We start from the raw sequence: 16758 nt of genomic DNA, 5'->3' as shown, positions 1-16758 counted from the left end.
CAGGCCTGGGGGACAGTTGGGGGAGCAGCCTTGCGTGCGGGCCGGGGGCTCTGTCCAGATGGAGGGCCCTCGCACCCAGCTCCGGGGCCCCTCCCGCCCCTCCCACCCTCACCCCGGGCCGGGCCCCCCTTCACCCTGCTCTGACCCAGCAGCAGCCCAGGAGCTGAGCCGGGGCCCCAGGCGGGGGGCCGGAGCCGGGCTGAGACCTGCTTCCTGTCGGCCCCAGCTGGCACTTGGGCCCTGCGGGGAACGGGGGACAGGCCCCCGGCAGCACTGCCTCAGGGGGGCCCACCTCAGCACTCGGGGGAGGGTGTGGTGCGGACGCCTCCCTCTGTCCCGAGCCCTGGGGGTTCCTGTCTCCCCGATGCAGCCGCTCCTGTCCCGCATCCCAGGTACTGTCCTCAGGGGTCGTGCCGCCCTCCAGGCCCCCCCCCCATGCCCGCCCCTGCCACGGGTCACGGCCCACCCATGTCCACGGCCCTCTCCGCCCCCTCACTTCACAGAGGGGAGAGGAGCCTGAGAGGCAGGGGGCCCTGGCCACACGTGTGCGCCTCAGGGTGGGGCGGCCTGCTGGCTCCTGGGCCTGGAGGGGCTGCTGTGGCCGGCGGGCCTGGGCGGGTGAGGGAAGCGGAGAGAGGGCTTCCTGCCCGGGTGCATTAGCTGGGGGGGAAGGGGCTCCGTCCACAGACAGCTCGCCGGGCTGGCCCCAGTCAGGGTCACGTCGGGGCAACGGCCGGGGAGAGGCTCTTGCCGAAGATGCCCCTGGGGCCAGGCTCCCCAGCGCCCCCGCAGCCCAGGCTGTGTGCCCGGGCGCCCCCGACTGCCCGACTGTTGCTTCGATGAGTGCTGGGTAGGCCTGGTGGCCAGGGCCCGTGTTCTCCTCCCTCCTGCCCTCTGCCCTCCACGTCCCCCCTGCCCAGGACTGAGCCCCCATCCTTCCCCAGGGGCTCCTGAGGCCCTGCCCCTCTCTCCCTCCCTCCCTGGCCCACTTGCCTGTGGCCACGTTCCCACTCCCAGCGCCGCCTCCACCGGGGAGCCTGTCCCGACGCCGATGGGAACCGTCTCGGACAACTCAACGGAGCCAGAGTCCCAGAGTCCTGCCTGAGGCCTGGACCCACTCACAGGCGAGAAATTGAGGCAGAAGCAGGCAGCCGGGAGCCACAGGCCCAAGACCACAGAGCAAGCGCACGGCAGGGAGGGCTCTGGGCCCTCTGTCCCCTCGGAGCGAGCAAAAACGTCGTCCGTGAGCCGGCGAGAATGTCCATCCCTCTCCGCGTGGTCCCCAGGGGAGCCGGCCGGGGGCCCAGACACTGGCTCCCACGGAAGGGAAGGAGGAGCCGCCCCCCCCCCCCCCCCCCCCCCCCCCCCCCCCCCCCGCTCAGGCCTCCTGGGGATCCAGGCCCGACCTGAGCCCCTGTCCTGGCCGGCACGTCCCCTTGCTGAGGCCATGGGCCCAGGACAAGGCTGGTCAGGGCCCTGCAGCCCCCCCGCTTCACGGCTTCCACTGAAAACCTGCTCCCGGGACAGAGTGACCTCCCAAGGCCGGGGCAGAGACTGTGGAGGGACCCGCAACGCTCTGGGCCCCCGGCCCCCTTCCCCCCTCTTCCCTGGCTCCCCGCGCCGTGCGCCAGCCTCCCCCAGTCGGCGGTGCCGCTGGCAGCGCTCCCCTTTCCTGCCGTCGCGCCCCGCGCCCGTTCATGCCCCCCGGCCTTTGCCCTTACGGTTCCATCTTGTAGGTGCCCCTCCCGGTGCCCCTCCTGCCCCTAAAAGTACAGCCCAGGGCCCGTATCCCCGAGAGCAATGCCAGCCAGACTGGCTGCAGTCTCTGGGGCACTGATGTTGATCAGCCCACTCACCCCCGTTCTGCAGACGGGAAGCAGGGCGCAGCCAGCAGCCACCCCTTGGTCTGCGGGATGGACTCACCACCGTGTCTGGGACCCCCGTGGCCCCCACCCCTTCTCACAGCCTTAGCAGATTGCCTTCCCTTCTACCCCTGCTGCCCCGTCTCCTCTCCCATCTCCTCTAAGCCCTTTCCCACCTCTAGCTGAGAGACACCCTCTCAGGGCAGGGATCTCCGGTCCCGTTTTACTTCGGGGGCCACTGGGAGGCTGCAGGGTCACTGGTAGCTGTGGCTTCCCAGGTGAATGGCACACCCTGGTGTTGTGCAGTGCACAACCTATACCACTGTGCTTGGTGGCCCTTGGTCACTCCTGTCTGGTGCCTAAACCCTCCATCTCATCCCTGTCCACTCTCTGCTCTGACAGCTGTGAGTGACCGGAAGACTCAGAAGCTTGGCGAGGATATGCCAGCCCGGCCAAGTGTTGGAGAGCTGGGCCTCAATGGGCTCAGGCAGCATTCTTGGGATGCCTGTGCCCCATTCAGCAGCCAAGGCACTTGCAATGCAAACACTCAGGGCCTCACACACAATGGTTCCTGCGGGCCAGGCCAGGCCAGCCAGACCCCTCCCCACCTCCTCCCCACCACCATTGTCCTGCCCTCTGGGGAGGGGCGGAGTGCGTGGGGGGGGCTGGCGGGGAGACCAGGCCCCAGCCTGGGGGTGGCTGGGAAGGCTGGGAGACGATGAATGGCCATGCAAATGAGATACAGAAGGAACCGGGCCGGGAGCCCTAGGGAGGGGGGAGGGGCTGGCCGCCTCCTCGCCCCGCCCCCACCTCTGGGCGGGGTCGCGAGCCTCCAAGGGAACTTCCTTCGCTGGAGGGGGCAGCCGGCTGCTCGGCCTCCGCCCGCCCCGCCCGGAGGTGCCCCTCCCTGGAGCCTGGTCCCCTCCAGGACGTTTGACTTGGTCACAAAGGACAGTCATTGCCCGACCACAGTGTCGTGGTCCCGCGCGCCTCCGTGGTCAGGGCTGAGCCCTGGGGCCCGCGCCGCAGTGTTCCCTGAATGAATAAGCCCCCTTGGCCTCCCTCCCCGCCTCCCCCACCCCCTCCCACGCAGTGGCCCCGACCTGGAGCAGGTGGCCTGACTTCCACAAGACCCCAGCCCGCATCCACCCCCTCCCCACTGCTGCCTGCTCCCCTCTGCCCTCCTGTTTCCAACGGAAATGCCTTCCTGCGGTTCAGATCGGTCCGGGGCCAGGAGGCTGCTTCCTGTGTGTCTGTCCAGCGCCCACCTCCCTGTGTCCCTTAACCAACTAAGCCACCCAGGCGCCCCTATTTTATGTATTTGAACTTAAAAAGTTTTTTGTGTATGTGGTCTGTACCTTGTGGCATGCTTGGGAGGATCTCACCTCAGGCTTATAAAGAAATTTCTCCCACGACTTTTTCTAGCTTTTGTGGTTCCATTTTTTACCTTGACACACGGGGACGGTGAGAGGGGGGAGGCGGTGAGGTATGGCAGGTACAGCACTTCCAAAGGCTTGCCCTGTAGCGGGTGGATGGCATGAATGCTTCTCCTTCCTTTCTCCTTCCAGCTACCTGGGACGTGAGTGTGATGCCTGGAGCTCCAGCAGCCCTCTTGGGCCACCGGTCAAACTTGGAAGAGAAACCACACCACAGGGGATGGAGCAGAGAGATGGAAGGGTCATCGCAAGTCTGGGACACGGTGGCGTCCCCAGCCCTGGGCTGCCTGCCTCACTCACGGCTTCTCTCACAAGACAGAGAGGTGAGCACCCACCTCTCTAGATCCAAGCAGATCTAATCCTTATTCACACAGCCTCTTTTTTTCCCCACAATGCCTTTGGTGGTTTCTGCTTATTCAGTTTTCCACATGAATCTTAGAATTGGTTTGTTCAATTTAAAAATAAGTCCTGAGTGGCTCAGTCGGTTAAGCCTCGAGCCCCGCGTCGGGCTCTGTGCTGACAGCTCAGAGCCTGGACCTGCTTCAGATTCTGTGTCTCCCTCTCTCTCTGCCCCTCCCTTGCTCATGCGCGCTCTCTCTCTCTCTCTCAAAAATAAGCAGACATTAAATTTTTTTTTTTAATGTTTTATTTATTTCTAGGAGAGGGAGAGAAAGACAGCGTGAGCAGGGGAGGGTCAGAGAGAGAGGGAGTCACAGACTGAAACAGGCTCCAGGCTCTGAGCTGGCAGTCAGCACAGAGCCCGACGCGGGGCTCGAACCCACGAACCGCGAGATCATGACCTGAGCTAAAGTCGGACGCTTAACCGACTAAGCCACCCAGGCGCCCCGACATTAAATTTTTTTAAAAAACAAAATGTCCATATAGTGATGGATGTATTAAGGGGAATTGATGTGATTGTGTTATTAAGTTGCCTTAGAAGGTTGGGCCTTCCCAGGATTGAGACTTTCCTCTGTGACCCGCAGTCGCGTCCGAAACTCTCTTAATATGAATCTGGCATATTTCTTACTGATTTCCAACTATTTTATCATTCTGACAACGATCGTTTCTAGGCTCTGTTCTCTCCTACACCACCTACCCGGATGGTAGGGTCTGGATTGGTCCCTGCATCTCTAGGAATTCCCTCGTTGTTCGAAACCTTTCTGCTTTTCAGATGCTTAATAAAATCATCTGCAGATAATGATAATTCCCTCTCTCCTGCCAGCGGCTCTGACTTTACTCCATTCTCTCGTGTGACTGTGCGGGCCGTGCCTCCAGAACCGTGGTGGGGACACCCGTGTCCTGCTCCTGGCTTCCGCAGCTATGCTTCCAGAAGATTCACAAGAAGCAAGACATTGGTTTGGGGTTACGATATTTTATCAGGTGAAGGAAGCATTTGTCCAGTCGGATTTTATTATGATTATTTTTATGTTTATTTATTTTTGAGAGGGAGAGAGAGGGGAGAGAGAGAGAGAATGAGCAGGGGAGGAGCAGAGATGGAGGGAGAAGAGAGAGACTCTCAAAGAGCCTCCGTGCTGTCAGCGCAGAGCCTGATGCAGGGCTCGAACTCACGAACTGAGAGATTGCAACCTGAGCCCAAACCGAGTTGGACGCTTAACCGACTGAGCCAGCGAGGCGCCCCTGTTATGATTTGTTACAATCAAGGGTGCTGTGGCCTTTGGTCACAGGCCTCTGGACAGCCACTGGGGGGGCGTCTGGGGGAGGCACTGGGGCCGCTGGGAGGCAGGGCCGACCACCCCGAGGGCAGCAGGTGCACAGCTGATTTGAGGAGGTGCAGTGAGAGTGCCCCTGCGGAGGTGTGGGCAGGGATCAGGCCCCCACAGGGGAGAGTGCAGCCCGGGGCGTGTGAGCCCGGGCCCCAGGGCAGGACTAGCTGAGCGTGGGAACCTGGCGGGCTCTGGCGGAGGGAGGGGCTGCTCACAGGAGGGGGGTGGCGCGCCAAGACGGGACTCGTCTGGCTTTTGAGGATCTGATTGGTTGACCTGGTCCCAGCGCTCAGGCTGGCCTCGCTCAGGCCGGTCTATGGGTGCTGGGCCCACACGGAGCTCCCGGGGCAGGGGGAGCTCGCAGGCAGCTGGGCTCTCAGAGAAGAGCCTGTGCATTCCAGGGGCGTGACCAAGGCCCCTGGCAGGTGAGCTGGAGGGCTTTGGGGTGACATGAGGGGCCCAGGGCTGGAGCTAGGAGGCTGCCGGGCGCCAGAGGTGACCCAGCCCCAGAGCACGCAGGGCCTGGCCCTCAGGGGCGCCGTGTGAGCCCCAGGGGGACCCCCCAGCCGTCCTCAACGCCAGCGCCTCTCTGCCACTGTCCCTGGAGTGGAGAGGCCACAGACTGTGGCCCCCTGCCTCTTGCCAGCCAGTCCTAAGAGAGTAGTGGGGGTGCTCTGTAAGCTGATCCCTGTCTCCGCCGGCCAGGGCCACTGGGGCCATGCCTGGGAGCCCCCCCCCGCCTCCTTGTGTCCAGAGCCCGGGCCGGCGGCCGGGAGAAGACAGCCCCTCCGTTCCGTTCCCCGCCCCCCCTCCTGCGTGGGGTTCTTCTGATGGGCTGTTCTGCGAGCTCAGCGGAGGGGCTGGGGGCTGCTTTGGGTCTGCTGAAAGGTCCTGGGCTCAAAGGCAGGAAAGGCTCTGGTCCTGGCCTGGCCCCCGGGAGGTCCTGGCTCTCTGTCCTCCTCTCTGAAGTGGTCTTGTCTGGGGGGATGCAGCTGCAGGGACAGCCCCCAACATGCCCACGCCCCCGGCCAGCCTGTCCACCGCAGTGCCCGCGCTGGGCTGGTGTGGGAAGGGGCTCAGTCAATCCTGTGGGGACCCTGCGGCCTGGCACGGGGCACCGGGGTCCACCCTGTCCTCAGCCCCAGGGCCTCTCCTACCCCGGACCTGCACCCCTGGGCCCGAGGCCACACTCAGCACGTGCGGAAGGGGGACACCGGCCCCGGGCAGGACGAGGCAGCGCAGGGGCGGAAGGAGCCCAGACCCCGGCCCCCGTCTCGGGCCCAGGTCCCCTCTTCCTCGGTGCTCTGCCCGTCCACTCTGAGGGACACGGCAATCGTCACCTCCGCGCCCTCCTGCCCTCGGGTGACCAGGCTGTGCTGGGGGCTCCAGGGCTTGGGGAAGACACGGCCACCTCCGGATGCCTGGAGCCCACGAAGGCGACTTTCCATGGAAAAGAGACTTCGCAGATGTAATCACAGTGAGGGCCTGGGAAGGAGCCCCTCCTGGATCAGGGTGGCTCCAAATCCAGTGACAGGTGTCCCTACGGGAGGGGGAGAGACGCAGACACTGAGGAGAAGCCGCGTGGAGACGGAGCAGAGGCTGGAGCCCTGTGGCCTCAAGCCAGGGATGCCCGGGGTACCCACGCCTCACCCCCGCCCCGGAGCCTCTGCGCAGAGCCAGGCCCTGCCCCGCCTGATTTCTGGCTGTGGTCTCAGAACTGGGGGAGAGCCCCTGGGCTGCTCAAGGTGCCCCCGGCGGCAGCGTGGCCTCGGGTCTCCGTCCTCCCTCCCGTCCGCCTCCCCAGGGGCTGCCCCTCGGGTCTTCCCTGCCTCCTTTGCTACGACCGACTGCTGACCTGGGGCTCAGCTCCTGATGCCCGTCTTGGCTGGAACCCTCCCCACCAAAGCCCCTGTCGGGCGCCAAGCAGGCACCTCCCCTGTGCCCGGCGAGCACCGCAAAGTCTCTGGTTCTGAACCTGAGCTCCGGCTTCTCCCAGACCACGAGCTCCCAAAGGTTTCCCTCTCGGTGGGGGGCAAGTCCCACCCCCCAGGTCCCGTTGACGCCCTCCTCCTCCACCCCTGCGAGTCTGCCGGCAAATCCCGCCACCTCAGACTTCAGAATGGAGCCACAATGCACCCCCTTCTGCCCCCTCCCGCTGGATTATTTTTGGGGCCTCTAACTGGGCCCCTCCGTGCCCTCCCTGTGCTCTGCGGAGCAGCCATAGCTCCTCCCTCACTTCGCTCCAAACCTGCCTTACCGCTTCACATTGGCTGTTCCCTCTGACGGGAACACCCTTCCCTACACCCCTTCCCGGCGGGGTGGCCCCCTCACCGCCTTTGCCTGCAGCCCGGCCCACATTCCCGTCCCGTCGCGCCTCTGGCTCCGTCCGGAGTGCCCGCCCCCCAGAAGTGCTGACCTTCTATCTGGGAGTCTTGCCCCCGCCTCCCCCACGGCACTTTCCACGGCCCTGCTCTCCCTCGTGGCCGAGTCCCCGGGGTCTGGTGAGATCAGCAGGCTCCTTCCTCAAACTTATTTGCCGAGGGACGAGCTCACGAAGGAGGGAGATGAAGACAGAGATCCGGAAAGAGCAAACCCCGGGCTGGAGGCCGGTGGGGCCGGGGGAGCGGGGGCTCGGCAGCCAAGGGCCCGTGGGGTTTCAAGGCCCCGACGACACCCAGTCTTCCAGAGCCCAGCCCGCTGAACAAAGGGCCCCGCGGACTGAGGGCACGCCCACAGAGGCCTCGAGAGGGGTCTCCACAGCAGGTGGAGGGTGGCGGCCCGACGGCCCAGCCTGAGCGCGGCCAGGGGGGCGACGGGCGCTCACGCAAGGGAGCCGCTTCCCACGCGTGTGGACGGCCGTGCCTCCCCCCGTGCTGGCCCGGCGGCCTCGCAGGTGCGGCACGCCCGGGTGTCGCCTCTCCGCTGCGGTGGCTTTCCCTGGTCACTGGCCAGGTCGGGGTCCCTGCCAGCCCCGCCCCCTGGTTCCATGCTGCCTCCAGGACGTTCTCTGGAAAGCCACAGCGCCCACAGGGTCCCCGCCACGCAGGCCACAGCGCCAGTGCCCCGCAGGGGCGGTCACTTCCCAGGACGCAGGGGTCGCCTCTGCGTGGACGCTGCTTCCACGGGAAATGAGATCAGGATCCTAAGGGACCTGGCGAGTGTTACAAATGACAGCGGCGTGGCCCCCGGCAGTAACTGTCACTGGAGACACGGTCACCTCACGCTCGCACCCCCGACACGGGCCGCGTATTCGTAGAAGTCGTCTCCCAGCACGGAGGCAACAGCCCTGCGTCCAGAGGCCCGTGTTGACCGGAGTCTGTGCGCAAGGCCCCTTCGGGCTGGGAGCTCGGGGGTAGGAGTCCCCAGGCTGCCACTCCTGGGAAGGTCTTTTTGTGCCCAAAAGTGCTTGTGGGAAAGTCAGGGGAGGCAGGGGAAAGGAAAACAGAAAGGCCCTCATCGCCGGCGAAAGGGGACCATTTGCTCCATGAGGCCAAACCCCCTCCTGGGGCCAGGGGGGTTCCCACACTGCAGGGAGGCCAGCGGGGGGACAGGCCGGCCGGGGGCTTTGGTGGGGGTGCTCTGTGTGGCACAAGGCGGTCCTTCTGGGGCTCGGTGCCAACCCAAGCTAATTACAGCGGCTGAGTGTGGCGGGCGGGGCCCCTGCCCCGAGCCACCAGGAAGGCCTTCCGTGCCCAAGGAGTCTGGGGGGCAGGGGGGAGTCTCCCTGGAGCGGCCTTCACCGGGCAAGGAGCCCCCACCCCAACCTCAGACCCATCATCAGAGGGGATGAGCTCAGGCCGGGAGTGCTCCCGGGGGGGCCCAGCCCAGGGGCCCCTGCCCCCACCTTCAGGAGGGGCTGGGCAGTGTGTGGGGCCCAGAGAGAGCTTCCTGCCGGAGCCCCCAGTTGCTGGGCTAGCGGCCCCCCTGCGCCTCCCTCATTCAGCCAGTAGATGTTTGCAAGTGGCACAGGGCAGCAGACAAGAGGCAGGCGGGGCGGGCCTCACGGGGGAGGAGTCGGCTGACGTGCTTGGGTCCAGCGCCCCGCAGGCCGGGGCAGGCTCCAGTCCACCTGAGCTGTCTCCCCGTGTTGGGGCTACGGGGTCGAGTCACTGTGCTTGTGGCTGACCTCCTCCCCTCCCCGCCGGGGTCTGTCCTAGTGACCCGTCCTCCGAGGAGGCCAGAGGTGGGTCCTGACGTAGCAGGGGAGGGAGTCTGCGGCTCCCCGGGGCCCTGCAGTTCGCCACACAAATGGCGGCAGGTCCCAAGCCGGCCGCAGACGCAGAACGGAGCGAGGGTCCTGACCTCCGGACCCCTGCAGGCCACACCCTGGCTGGCACCTCGCCTCGCCACCTGGCTCAGCCTCGGTGGGACACGGCTGGGCTGGCTGCGGGCTGGGCACCGAGGACTCCGGTCACTTCTCCCGGCCTGTCCTCAGGGCGTGCAGGGCCGGGGCTTCGTCTGCAGTGACGGATGACGGATGAACAGCCCCTGACCCACCGGGTCCCTGTCGCCCCCATCCTAGCCCAGCCTGTGTGTGTGACTGCGCCCACCTGTGCGTGACTGTGCCCGTGTGCCCACTGTGCCTACCCGGGCCTTGTCGGATGGACCCGCTGTGCCCTTCGTGAGCCCACACAGACCGCTCTCAGTGGGAGAGCGCAGCAGCTCAGCCGGTCCTCGCCCCCTCCCTGCGGCCCTTCCCGAGCAAGTTGGCCGCGGCTCCTGCCCTGATCTGCCGGTGTCCCATCTCCCCACAGCCCGAGATAAGGGCCCGGCTCAGAGCTGCTTTGTTCAGCAACAAAAGGGCATTTCTGCGGCGCCCTGGGAGCCAGGCCTCGGGCGGCCGGCACTGGGGAGGCCCCGGCCCGGCCCCGGTCCCAGCTCGGGAAACCTTAGCCCGGCCCTGACTGGGCTGCGGGGGCTGGGGACGCACCTGCCACAGGCTTCCCAGGCCCTCGGGTGTCTCCTTTCTGCGCCCTGGCCCTGCCCATGGCCATGGCGGCCCACACCCCTCAGCTGCAGGGCCTAGAGCCTCCCACCTCCCGCAGGGCCAGGGGGCTGGGGGCCAGGGGGCTGGGGGGCCAAGGGGGCCGGGGAGCTGGGGAGCCAGAGACCAGGGGGCCAGGGGGCCGGAGGCCCAGGGGCCAAGGGGCCGGGGGGCCAGGGGGCCGGGGGGCTGGGGGGCTGGGAGGCCAGGGGCCAGGGGGCTGGGAGGCCAGGGGCCAGGGGTCCGGGGGGCCAGGGAACCAGGGGCCTGGGGGGCCGGGGGGCTGGGGGGCCAGGGGCCTGGGGGGCCGGGTACAGATGTGCTGCCGGGAGCCTAATACAGCCGACAGTCTGCTCCTGCCTCGGCCTTCGGCCCCTGTCCGTACTGTTCCCCCCGCCCAGTGCACCCCCACACCCTCCCCCCCTAACTCTGCCTTGGGGGCGAGGGGGGCCCTCTGCGGTGCCCAGCGAGGGGCCACACGTGCACACAAATCTCGTGCTGGACTGAGGGTCCGTGGTACTTGTGGTGGGTGGAGTCGTGGCCCCCAAAATAGACCCGGGACCTCAGGATGTGACCTTATTTGGAATAAGGGTCTTTACAGATGTAATTAAGGGACAGGTCTGGAGGTGAGCTCCTCCCAGGCTGGGCTGCGCCCTCCCTCCAGTGAGAGGCCCTCAGAGGACGAGAGACACAGAGAGACACAGACTGTCTGAAGGCGGCGTGCGGAGGTGCAGGTGCGGCCAGGAGCCCGCGAACCCGAGGGTCAAGGGTCGCCAGCAGCCGCCGGGCTCCGGCCCAGAACCGGACAGAAAACATCTCCATTGTTCTAAGCCCCCAACTTGTGGGGCTTTGTTCAGGGGACCCCAGGAAACAGAGAACCCTTGCATGCGCCCGAAGGCACGGGTTCGAGGGAGCCTCCTGAGCCTCCCACACCCCAACCCAGGTGTGTTGGGGTTCCCCGCCGCCAGTCTCCAGCGCCGGAAGGCCGTGCCCCTTCTCCGTCTGCCCGCGGTGGCTGCCCCTCCGGGCCGGGCCCACGCCAGTGGCTGTCACTGTCTTGCTGGCCTGTCGTGCGCTGAACCGTCTCCAGGGGGGTGGCCGGGGAGCCTCGGCCGCACGTGCTGAGGCCCCTCCCTCTCTCTGCTCCGGGTCTGCAGGCCCCCCCAACTTCCTCCCTCCTTTCCCGAGGCCCTGGCCACAATGAGCAGCTCCCAGGGGCGTCCCTGCGCTCACCCTTCCCCCAGGCTGGCTGGAGCCGGCCTTCCTTCCACCTCACCCGCTGCTTCCCACGGGGTGGGAGGCTCACTCAGGCTCCCCTTGGGTCACGGGGTCACAGGCCAGCACAGCGGGGGCCGTGGTCCCCCGACTCACAGACCCATGGACAGTGAGCAGCCTGCTTAAGGTCACACAGCTAGTGAGTGGCTGTCTGGGCCTGGTCACCGGGCACCTGACTCACTTCCCGTTGCTCGGTCTCTGCCCTGCCCCCACGGCCCCCCCAGGGAGTGGCGAGCTGGGGCGCCGGACCAGGCCTTCCTCCTGAGGCTTAAAGATTTGGGCCCGTGGGCGCCAGGCAAATCTGTCAGCGCTTGCACCTGCGGGAGGGGAGACGGACGGAGAGGGCACAGGCTGGCGGTGGGGTCCACGGAGGCTGTCTGGGGGGGGGCGCTGAGGCCGGGAGGATGAGCAGGGGGAGGGCAGGGTGGTGGCGGCCCGTCTCCTGGGGGTGGGGACCGTGGTGCCGAGAAGGAGCAGACTCGGTGCGGCCAGAGCCTGGGTGCCGCGGGGGCGCCCCACGAACTGGGAAGAGGGAGGTCGGCAGTCAGGCCATGCGCTCACCCCTGTGGGGTCCCACTGGGCCTGCTCACACGCACACGGCCCTCTCCCACGGTCTCCCGGGCACGGGGTCGCGCACGCGCATGCACACAGCCATGCGCTGAGGCTGGGGTCAGGCAGGAAGTCCCCAGTGGATGTCTATCCGGTGACATATGGGCCGTGTGCGTGGGACCTGAGGGTCCCGTTCTCGAGGATGCTGCCCAGGCTGGGGAGCTGCGCAGGGAGCACGTCAGGGCACTGGAGCTCGGGGGGCCCTTTCCCTCCACCCCCCACGGGCATCACACAGCCTCATGGTCAGCTCTCAGGTCCTCCCCACCCGCTCCCAGACCAGGGCCCCGTACGGAGCCCATCCTGTGAAAGGCGTGTGGGGAGGTGGTTGTGCAAAGATAGGCGTGCTCCCGGGAAGGAGGCACCCTCGGGTTTGCGTGTGCACGTGTGTGCCTGCAGGTGTGCCTTTGCCAGTGCGCTAGTGCTGCCGGGTGCACATGAACACGACCTCACAAGCACGTGTGACAGATGTGTGCGCGTATGCTCACGCCCGTATGTGCCTGTTTACATGTGTGACCCACATGTGCCGGTGTGAGTGTGCATGTCCGCAGGCACATGTGTGCTGTGCGTGCATGTGTTTGTGCGTGGGTGCGCGTGTGTTTGCACACCTATGCTTGCATGTGCGGGGCAGGGGTGTGGCTGTTGGCAGGCTCCGTGGCCCAGGCCTGGGGGATGCAGCGCTCCGGTGGGCAGCAGGGGTGGCACTAGGCGGGCAGCGGCCCCGGGCAGAGGCAGGCGCTCCAGGCTCCGTGGGGGCCCGCGCCGCTTCCGTGGCACCCACACTCCGCGGTGACCGCCAGGGTGCCCCCTGCAGAGAGGGAGGCTGGGGGGGCGGAGGCGCAGCAAGGTGGAGGCCCCAAAGGAGGCCTGTGCTCCCCCAGCCGGGTGAGGTGGGCCCTGGGGCCTCCTGGGGCCTCGGTACCCCCCATGTGAACGATGGGGGGCTGCGTGGGCTCTGCTCTGCTCTCTCTCTCGCTCTCTGAAGGCCCTGCCCGGCCAGCCTGCACTCCAGCCGGCACCCCCCCAGCCACTTCCTCCTGTTCCCCCACGGGCTGCAGTCCCAACATCTGGTTGGTGTTTCCAGAGAGCTGGGGTGGGGGTCGGATCTGCGGAGCAGTGTGGGAGTCAGGCTGTGAGAACGGAGTCGGGGGGCGGAGTCCAGCCCCTCCAGGGGAGGGTGGGGGAGACCGGAGAGGGAGGCGCCCAAGCCACTGGATGGAGACCCAGGTGGGCAGGAGGCGACCTCTCCAGGCTCTGTAGGGGTGCCCCCCCCCGCCTAGGTCCCCAATCTCCAGACAGCGCTTGGTGAGTGACCGTCACTAAAGGTCACGGGCCCGTCCCGCTGCCTGTGGGGCTCCTGGCTGTCATTCCATCTCCTCCAGCCTCAGTTTCCTTTTTTGTGAACGGAGGTGGCTCTGCTGGTGCCTGCCTCCTGGGCTCTGGGGAAGGCGGCCTCTGCCCAGCCCAGAGTGACCCTGTCTGCCACGCGTGGACCCTGCTGCTGGCCTGTCTGCTGGGCCCGGCCCGTCGTTCTAGAGGCTTCGGGGAGCCGTGCAGGCTGCCGGGCTGCTGCCAGGCAGGTGGGTACGAAGGCAGTGGGGGGCTCAGGCCCGCAGGCACGGGTCTGTCTTCTCCAGGAGCCTTGGAGAAGGCGCTGGGGCACTGGCAGCCCCCCCACACCCAGCCTGACAGCGGCTGCAGGAGGCGGCTCACCTCCCATGCTCAGCCCTTCCGGGTGAGGTCATGGGAATATCTCGCGGCAGACGCACTCCCCCAGCCCAGGATCCCCACAGCCACCCACGGTTTAGCTGAGCTCCTCCTAGCTGCTGGGGGGAGGGGTCCCCCCTCCGGATCCCAGGGTCCCAGCCCAGCCCCTGGCTCCCGGTCCGCCTCCACCCCCCCCCCATTAGGAACCAGCTCGGGGCACATTTCCGAGTTCAGACTCCACACTTGGGCTTATCTGTAGTTGTGGCTTTGATTTGTTGTGCTTTTAAGTCCCTCCCCCCACTGGGAGTCGGCTTCAGGAAAGCAGTTCCCCAGGCGCCAGGAGCCCGAGGGGGCTGGCCGGAAGGGGGACAATTAAATTCGGGGGGGAAAGAGTTAACAGGAGCACCCCCCCCCGCCCCCCAGCGCTCCACAATGAACGCACCAGGAAATAAACAAGAGGAGCTCTTGCCATTTGTCCTCGAAAAATACAAGGATTTCCTCTCCTGCTGGTCTGGTCTGTCCCCCAAGGTCCCTTGGAACCCCAGGGGGTCAGGGCAAGAAATAGACCCTGGGTTGGGCAAGGGCTCCCCTGAGCAGCCCCTCGCCACGCTGCCAGCCAGCCGCCCGTGCCCCCCAGGACCTGCAGCTGGGCAGGGGTCCCGCAGGGTCCCGGGAAGGATGGAAGGCGCACCCGCCCGCAGAGGGGCGAACCGGAGCCTCTCAGCCTGGGGTGGGGTAGCTCCTGTCCTCACTCATGCACTTGCGTGCAGAGGACGGAGTGTGTGTGTGGGGGGCTCTGCTCGGAGGGGCTCGTCACACACACTTGAGAGCCATGCTTTGGGAGCAGTACATGTGGCCGCCCTGGGGTGGCCAGGAAAGGCCCCTTGAGACTTAAGTGACCCGAAGAGCAGGGGCGGAGCTGTCTGTGTCAGAGACAACAGCTTGTGCAAGGGTCCTGTGGCAGGAGGGTGCTTGATGCCTCCAAGAAACAGAAGGAAAGGGAACAAGGCTATGGGGGAGCGGGGGCTGGTGCACGACGGCCATCGTGGTGGCCGCCAGGGCCTCTCCTGCGGGACCCTTGGCGCCACAAGGAGGCCCTGGATCCCGGCCCTGTTGGTGTGGGGAGTCCAGGGGGCTTCAAGCAGAAGGTGCTGTGGTTTATGACTATTTTTTAGGAGCTCACCCTCGTTGCTGCTTAGGCGGAGGTGTCATAGAGGGGTCAGGAGAGGAGGGGTCAACAGGGCCCGGTTTCTGGGGCTCTTCCTGCTGAGATGAGCCGGTGAGGTGGTGGCGCCCAGTGCGAGAGGGCTGCTGGGAAGGCGGAGGGGAGATGGGGGGGCTTCTGGGCAGCAGACGTGGCCCCCTGGGGAGCTGATAGCTGGAGAGGGGGATGGGGACCGGGCCCTGCAGCCAGTCCCCCGGGAGGGGGGGCCATCCGGGGACCCGGACGAGCTGCAGCCTGGGGGGCTGGAGGAGAGGGAGGGGAGACTGAGGGCGGGCGCTCTGGGCACCCCCTGGCCACCCTGGGCTCTGTTTCCTCATCTGGAAAGTGGGGACTGTGACCGCGCCCCTCCCTGGGGTTGTGCCGCTGAGTGAGGCAACGCTGCTCCCATCTAGTGCATTCCAGCTTCAGCCTGACCCCCTCCCGCCCACGGGCACTGAGGGTCACGCCGCCCCCCCTTCTATCGCGGCCAGTGCCGGGGCTGAGTGACTCGGGGCTCCAGGGTCAGAGTGGGGATCAGGCATTTCAGGGGACAGAGACACAGCAGGTCCCTGGGGGAAGAGTCGGGCCTCCGACCCGGAAAGAGGGGACCGTGTGCCCCGGAGTGGGGGTGGCTGAGGAGGGGGCACCCTCAGAAGTGGCCCCTGCCCCTTCCGCCAGCACCGAGGAGAGGCTGTCTGGGCAGGCAGGTGCCCCTCAGGACTTACCCCCATCCCCAGGCCCGCCCTACGCTGGCCGCAGTGGGACAGAAGGGCCTGGGCATGGAGGGACCCCTGCGACCCGGACACGCACGGGGGACCCCCTGATACCTCCCACCTACCCGGGGGCCTGGAGGGGCCGGGTGGAGGCCGGCGCCGCGCGATGAAGCCTGGAGAGGGAGGGTCTGCGTCTCCAGGGGTTTGGCTCGTGGTTCAGGACTCAGCCCTGGAGCTGGGTCGGGGCTGGGGCGCAGCTCACGTGGCCAAGGGCCAGAGGCTGCACAAGGCAGGCGCGTCCGCAGGGGAGCTTCGGAAGAGGCCGGGGGGCGCTCGGTCCATCTCCGTCCATCTGCTTCCCCGGCGGGCGGGCGGGGACCCCCTCTCCCCCCACCCCGGCTAACGAGGCCAGGAAGGTGAGGTGTGGCCTGGCTGAGGCGCACTGCCGCCGCTGGTCCCTGTGAGCCCGGGGGACAGAGGGGGATGCTGCCTGGCCTCCCGGCACCCCAGGCCCTCTGAAGGAAACTGTCAGAGGGCAGAGTTGGGCACGGGTGGCCCTAGGGGGCAGCGGAGCTGGAACGGCCACCAGATGACCTGCTCCAGGCGAGGACTTAGTTCTCAGGCCTGAGGGGGAGGCCAGCGGGGCCCCCGGGCAGGCAGCCAGCCCGGGGACCGTCCCACCCATGGGGCCAAGTCGGGCCAGGGCAACGGGGTGACCCAGACGTTTCTCACTGGGCTCCGGGCCCAGGGCTGCTCGTCAGGCCCAGAGCCCACCGCCCAGGGGGGAGGACAGGCCCCTCGAAGAAGGAGGCCGGACGTCATCCAGGAACATGGCAGGTCCCCAGCGCTTCCTGGAGGGGCCTGCGGCTGCGTCGCCGAGGACCCGGCGCTGCAGGAGGGTCAGGGACCACAGCACACGTGTGGGGAGACGGCGCAGGTTACGTCCCCCCCAGGGGCTCGAGGGGAGCAGAGGTGGCGTCCCGTGCCCACTGGGGTCACCTCTAAGGCTCCCACGAAGGTCAGAGGGGTCGCGGCAGGGGGGCTGCCGCAGGTCTGGCCCAGTGGCAGCCGGCGTCACGGCCGCTGGGCCCAAGCGGCATCTTTGCCAGAACGACCATTCTTGGCACGCGCTGGCGTCTTTCACGGTCCCCGTCGATCCCGCCGGCTCCACGGGGAGCAGAGGCGGCTCTGGTGCACGACGGGGCCAGGGCCACGGGAGCCTCCGCCGTGACTGCTGGGGGCCCGAC

Source organism: Hyaena hyaena, unplaced genomic scaffold, assembly GCF_003009895.1.
Source record: "Hyaena hyaena isolate Hyena2069 unplaced genomic scaffold, ASM300989v1 scaffold_823, whole genome shotgun sequence".
NCBI lineage: Eukaryota > Metazoa > Chordata > Mammalia > Carnivora > Hyaenidae > Hyaena > Hyaena hyaena.
This window is presented reverse-complemented; position numbering follows the sequence as displayed.